The following is a 6972-nucleotide window of genomic DNA, read 5'->3' on the forward strand; positions in this document are numbered from 1 at the left end:
TCCCTTCCACCCAGTTCCCACCCAACCTTCTGTCCTTACCCCCAGACTGTCCTCATCCATAGGTGTATGATTTTTGTCCAGTCCCCTCCCACGCCCCACACACCCCCCACATCCCTTTCCCCCACAAGAATTGTCAGTCCACCCCCTCTCTGTGCCCAATTCTATTATATTCACCAGTTTACTCTGATCAGATTTTTTATTCACTTGATTTTTACATTCACTTGTTGATAGATATGTATTTGTTGTTCGTAATTTTTATCTTTTCCTTTCTTTCTTCTTCCTCATCTTAAAGAATACCTTTCAGCATTTCATATAAAAAAACATGCAACGCTTCACAAATTTGCATGTCATCCTTGCGCAGGGGCCATGCTAATCTTCTCTGTATCATTCCAACTTTAGTACATGTGCTGCCGAAGGGAGCACAGTTCTCTTTCTTTTTTAATAACTATATGTATTATTTGGAAACATTTAAATCTCAGTATGTTTTTAAAAGAATGAATGAATGCACTCTTTCATGAGCCAATAGTCTTCTTATTTTTTTTTAAGTTTATAATAGTCTTTATTATCCATGAGTGAGTGACATCATGTGGTATTTTTCCTTCATTGACTGGCTTATTTCACTTAGCATAATGCTCTCCACTTCCATCCATGCCCTTGTAAATGCTAAGTGTTCCTTATTTTTTAAAGCATCATAGTATTCCATCGTGTAGATGTACCACAGTTTTCTAATCCATTCATCTACTGATGGGCACTTAAGCTGTTTCCAGATCTTAGCTATGGTGAATTGTGCAGCTATGAGCATATGGGTGCATATATCCTTTCTGATTGTTGTTTCTTGGGATATATTCCTAGAAGTGGGATCACAGGGTCAAATGGGAGTTCCATTTGTAGTTTATTGAGGAAACTCCATACTGTCTTCCTTCATGGCTGCACCAGTCCGCATTCCCACCAGCAGTGCATGAGTGTTCCTTTCTCTCCACATCCTCTCCAGCACTTGTTGTTTGTAGATTTGTTGAAGATAGCCATTCTGACAGGTGTGAGATGGTACCTCATTGTTCTTTTGATTTGCATTTCTCATATGATTAGTTACTTTCAGCATGTTTTCAAATGTCTCTTGTTTTTCTAAATGTCTTCTTTGGAAAGGTGCCTATTTAGATGCTTTGCCCATTTTTGATTGGATTGTTTATCTCCTTTTGTTAAGTTGTATGAGTTCCCTATAAATAATGGAGATTAGGCGCTTATCTGATATGACATTGGCAAATATGTTTTCCCAGGCAGTGGGCTTTCTTGTTGTTTTGTTGATGGTTTCTTTTGCTGTGCACAAGCTTTTTATTTTGATGTAGTCCCATTTGTTCATTTTCTCTTTAGTTTCAAATGCCCTAGCAGCTGTATCAGTGAAGAAATTGCTTCGGCATATGTCTGTGATTTTATTGCCTTTGGATTCTTCTAGTAATTGTATGGTTTCCCATTGTACATTTAAGTCCTTCATCCATTTTGAGTTTATTTTTGTGTATGGTGTAAGTTGGGTGTCTAGTTTAATTTTCTTGCATATATCAGTCCAATTTTCCCAGCACCATTTATTGAAGAGACTATCTTGATTCCATTGTATGTTCTTGCCTCCTTTGTGAAATATTAATTGAGTATATTGGTTCGGGCCGATTTCTGGGCTCTCTATTCTATTCCATTGATCTATATGTCTGTTCTTGTGCCCATACCAGGCAGTTTTGAGAACAGCGGCTTTGTAATACAGCTTTATATCTGATATTGAGATCCCAACTACTTTGTACTTTCTCAGGATTGCTACAGTTATTCAGGGTCTTTTTTTATTCTGGATGAATTTTCGGAGAGTTCGTTCTAGATCTGTGAAGTATGCCGTTGGTATTTCAATGGGAAGTGCATTGAAGTTATAGATTGCTTTGGGTTGTATGGATATTTTAATGATGTTGCTTCTACCAATCCATGAACAAGATATGTTCTTCCATCTGTTTATGTATTCCTCTATCTCTTTTTTCAATGTCCTGTAGTTTTGTGAGTAGAGGCCTTTTACCTCTTTACTTAAGTTTATACCTAGGTAGCTAAATTTTTTTGGCGTAATGGTAAATGGCATTGTTTTTTTAGTCTCTCTTTCTGAAAGTTCACTATTGGTGCATAGAAATGCCTCAAATTTATTGTGGTTAATTTTGTATCCTGATATATTGCCAAATTCGTGTATTAAGTCTAGTAGTTTTCTGATGGAGTCTCTAGGGTTTTGTATGTATAAAATCATGTCATCTGCAAATAAGGACAGTCTTATTCCTCTTTTCCAATTTGGATGACTTTTATTTCTTCTTGTCTAATTGCAATGGCTAGTACTTCCAGAACTATGTTGAGCAAGAGTGGTGAGAGTGGGCATCCCTGTCTTGTTCCTGTAATTAGGGGAAATGGTGTTAGTTTTTGGCCATTGAGTATGGTGTTGGCTGTGGGCTTGTCATATAAGGCTTTTATTATGTTGATATATAATACTTCTACTCCCACCTTGCTGAGTGTTTTTCTCAAAAATGGGTCTTGGATTTTTTCAAATGATGTTTCTGCATCGATTGATATGACCATGTGTTGTTGTTTTTTTCTTTCAGTTTGTTTATGTGATGTATCACGTTTATTGATTTGTGGATATTGTGCCATCCTTGCATCCCTGGGGTAAATCCTCCCTGGTCATGGTGTAGGATCTTTCTGATGTACTGCTGGATCTTATTTGCTAAGATTATGTTGGGTGTATTGGCATCTATGTTCATGAGGGATATTGGCCTGTAATTCTCTTTCATTGTGTTATCTTTATCTGGTTTTGGTATTGGGGTGATGCTGGCTTCATAGAATGAGCTTGGAAGTGTTCCTTCCTCTTGAATTTTTTGTAGTAGTTTGAGGAGGGTAGGTTTTAGTTCTTCTCTAAATGTTTGGTAAACCTCCCCTGTGAAGCCATCTGGTCCTGGGCTTTTGTTGGCTGGAAGCTTTTTGATGACTGCTTCAATTTATTCCCTAGTTATTGGCATATTGAGATTTTTATATTCTTCCTGATTGAGTTTTGGAATGTTGTATTTTTCCAGGTATTTCTCCATTTCCTCCATGTTGTCTAGTTTGTTGGAGTAGAGCTGTCCATAGTATTTTTTTACAATCATTTGTATTACTGTGGGGTCTGTTGTTATTTCGCCTCTATCGTTTCTGATTTTGTTTATTGGGTCCTCTCTCTTTGCTTCTTGGTGAGCCTGGCTAGAGGTTTGTCAAACTTGTTTATCCTTTCAAAGAACCAGCTCTTGTTTTCATTGATTTTCTGTATTGTTTTTGTTTTTTGGTCTCTATGTCATTTATTTTTGCTCTAATCTTTACTATCTCCTTCCTTCTGCTCACTCTGGGTTTTTCTTGTTGCTCTCGTTCTAATTCTTTGAGTTGTAGAGTTAGATGATTTACTACCATTTTTTCTTGTTTTTGAGATAGGCCTGTAGAGCTATAAAGTTCCCTCTCAGGACTGCTTTCATTGGGTCCCATAGGTTTTGGATTGTTGTGTTTTCATAGTCATTAGTTTCCAGGATGTTTTTCATTTCTTCTTTGATCTCATTGGTAAAACAATCAACATTTAATAAATGCTATTCAGCTTCCAAGTGTTTGAGTATTTTGGGTTTTTTTAATTGTAGTTTATTTCTAATATTATGCTTTTGTGGTGTGAGTAGATGCTTGGTATGATTTCAATATTCTTGAATTTGGCTAGACTTTGTCTGTGACCCAATATGTGGTCTATTTTTGAATGCGTCTTATGAGCACTTGAGTAGAATGTATATTCCGTGGCTTTGGGGTGAAACGTTCTGAAGATGTCAATTATGTCCATCTGATCAGCACAGGCAGATAAGGGATAGCTTTTCTAAATATTTAAGACTTTACTAGGGTCATGTCATACTGACATAAAATTATTCATAAACAGGTTCAAGTATTATTGTTTGGTCACTGACTTTTTAGGAGGCTCAGGTGTAGCACCACCAACATTCCAAAACTCAATCAGGATTGCTATTTTTTAGCTGAGTGTTTGTCTAGAGGATGTATCCAGTGATGTCAGTGCTGTATTAAAGGCCCCCTCTATGAGTGTATCGTTGTTGATCTCTCCTTTGATATCCTCCAGTAGTTTTTTTTTTTTATGTATTTGGGTGCTTCTGCATTGGGTGCGTATATGTTTATGAGGCTTATATCTTCTTGATGTATTCATCCGTTTAGTATTATGAAGTGGCCTTACTTATCGCTTGTTGTAGCCTTCACTTTGAGGTATATTTTGTCTGATATAAGTATTACTACCCCAGCTTTCTTTTCTTTTCCATTTGTCTGAAAGATATTTTTCCACCCCTTCACTTTCAGTCTGTGTGAGTCCCTTCTTCTTAGGAGGGTCTCTTGTAGACAGCAAATGTATGGGTCATGTTTTTTTTTTTTTTATCTATTCAGTCACTCGATGTCTTTTGGTTGGAGCATTTAGTCCATTTAAGTTTAAAGTTATTATTGAAAGGTACTTGTTTGTAGCCATTTGTTTTTTGTGTGTGGCTGTTTTCTATCTGAGCTTTCTGTTCCTTTTTTTACACCAGTCCCTTTAGAATTTCTTGCCTTGCCGGCTTGGTGGTGATAAACTCTCGTAGGCATTTTTTGTCTGTGAAGCTTCTTATTTCCCCTTCAAATTTGCATTATATATATATATATATATATATATATATATATATATATATATATATATATATATATATATATATATATATATAAAGTATGAACATAGCTTAGGGTTTTGATACCCTGAATATCCGTTTAGAAATACAAGAAGGAGCCTTTTGTCATGGTCAGGATTTTTATGCTGTTCCTTCTTCCCCTTTAATCTTCCTTTCTAGTCCACTTCCCCATGGGATTGTATATTAAGTGATCTATTTCATGCTGGGATGGTTTGTATTGTTTGTCTTCTTGTATTTCTCTGTACCATAATACGTTATCAATACAAACCTACAGTGGAAAAATTAGGCTGAGTAAATTAGTGTGCAGCTATAATAATCATCACAGCAACTGGTCCACCGTAAGTCAGAGGGGGCCTTTGTGTTGGTGGTGCTACACCTGAGCCTCCTAAAAAGTCAGTGACCAAACAATAATACTTGAACCTGTTTATGAATAATTTTATGTCAGTATGACATGACCCTAGTAAAGTCTTAAATATTTAGAAAAGCTATCCCTTATCTGCCTGTGCTGAAAAGATGTCAGTGATGCTGAGGTATTTATTTAAATACAGCTGAATAATAATGTTTTAACTTAAATAATTAATTATGAATAAATATGAAGGCACATTCTCTGGAAATGGGCTGAAATTCAGACCTTTGTATTATTTCTATGCTTCTCGCTGTCAAATGCTCCTTCTGATTAAAAAATGTTAAAATATGCCCCCTGGCTGCTGTGCCTAAGTGGGTTGAGAATCTGGCTTGGCATGGCAGGATCCCGGATTTGATTCCAGGTCAAGGGCATGTCCCTGTGTTCTAGTTAACCATGATGTTTCTCTCTCTCTCTCTCTCTCTCTCTCTCTCTCTCTCTCTCTCTCTCTCTCTCTCTCTCTCTCTCTCCCTCTCTCTCTCTCCCTCTCTCTTTCTCACTCCCACCTCCCCCTCCATGCTTACTGTTGAAAAAGGACAACAATAGACAAACGTCCTCTACTTGGATTAACAACAACAGAACACAAAGATACGTTATGCTGCCTACATATAATAAAACCAACATTGAAAAAATTATCCAGCCACCTAAAAGTAACTGAAAATCCCAATGCACCAATGTCTAAGGGAAAAAGGGATTGAGAGGCTGCAGGGCCATAGCACAGGTTTAGAGATGGTAGAGGGCTTGAAAGAGGGTGCTTACCCTGCTTCTAGCCTGAGTGGGTCCTTATGGTACCAAGCCCCAGTTTTAGTTTTCAGAGTAGTGTTGTTTCCCTTATCAAAGGGAGATCTGCTTCTGCAATAACATGGAGGCCCCCAGCTTCCCCATCCTACTCTTCTCCTGTTCCTATGCTCCTTGCTCATCCCTCCCGCAGGCATGATGGTCATCTTTCATATTCACTGTGCCAGGCCCTTCCCTGCCCCAGACTGAGGATCAAAGTATGTAGCAACAGGAACTGACATTGACCAACTAGAAGCACACCCTGCCGAGAGCTTCAGAGATACAGCCCCACTGGGACTGAGAAAACACCATGCCCTGGGATGTCTTGGAGGCTTGGGCCCAGTGGCCTCCCTCTCACCACCACAGGCAGGTGGCTGTGATTTTTGTTCTCTGGGCCCTCTGCTTGTGCTTAAGCTCGGCAGGTATTGGGAAGTGGAGCAGCAGTGGCAGGAATCACTCCCACCTCTGCAGCAGTGCTAGTAATGTTCAGCAACCAGGATTAGACAGAAGCCATCAGTCGGACATCCCCCGAAGGCTCCCAGACTGCAAGAGGGTACAGGACTGGGTGAGGGACTCCTCCGAGTGTACAAAGTTCATGCACTGGGCCTCTAGTATTAGAAATAATCTACAATAAAATGTAACAAAATCAAATACTTGGAGGCTAAATAGGCTGTTATTAAATAACTAGAGGCCCAGTGTATGAATTCCTACATGGAAGCAGTCCGGTCTGCCTCCCCAGATGGGGGCCCATCAGGGCCAGGCTGGCAGGGATTAGTGGCCACTGGCATTTAGCCAGAAGGCCATGCCTCCAATCTGTGTGTTAGGGGAATATAGGGGTGGTGTTGACCAGGGGGAGGAGCCATGGGTGGTTTTCTTTTCAGTCCCGCCCTAAAATGGTTATTGGGGACAGATGGGGGGTCAGGCTGGCCAAGGCTATGGCCAATCAGGGCCTGGATAAGCCTGGTTGGCTGCTGCAATGCAAGTCTTAGCCACTGTTCATTCTGGTCATTCTTCCACTCCAGTCGCAGGAATTTTGTGTATAAAGATAGATGACTGGGTTAC

At 39.3% G+C, this 6972-nt stretch overlaps 1 non-coding gene across 1 annotated transcript; it reads right to left on the reverse strand.

The window, feature by feature from the left end:
* Positions 1-316: 316 nt before the first annotated feature.
* LOC132225663 (U6 spliceosomal RNA) lies at positions 317-423 on the reverse strand. The gene has a single exon (XR_009450973.1). It is a non-coding gene; the product is annotated as a U6 spliceosomal RNA (small nuclear RNA).
* Positions 424-6972: the final 6549 nt, after the last annotated feature.

The sequence above is a fragment of the Myotis daubentonii genome, chromosome Y (assembly GCF_963259705.1).
Source record: "Myotis daubentonii chromosome Y, mMyoDau2.1, whole genome shotgun sequence".
NCBI classification, from domain to species: Eukaryota; Metazoa; Chordata; class Mammalia; order Chiroptera; family Vespertilionidae; genus Myotis; species Myotis daubentonii.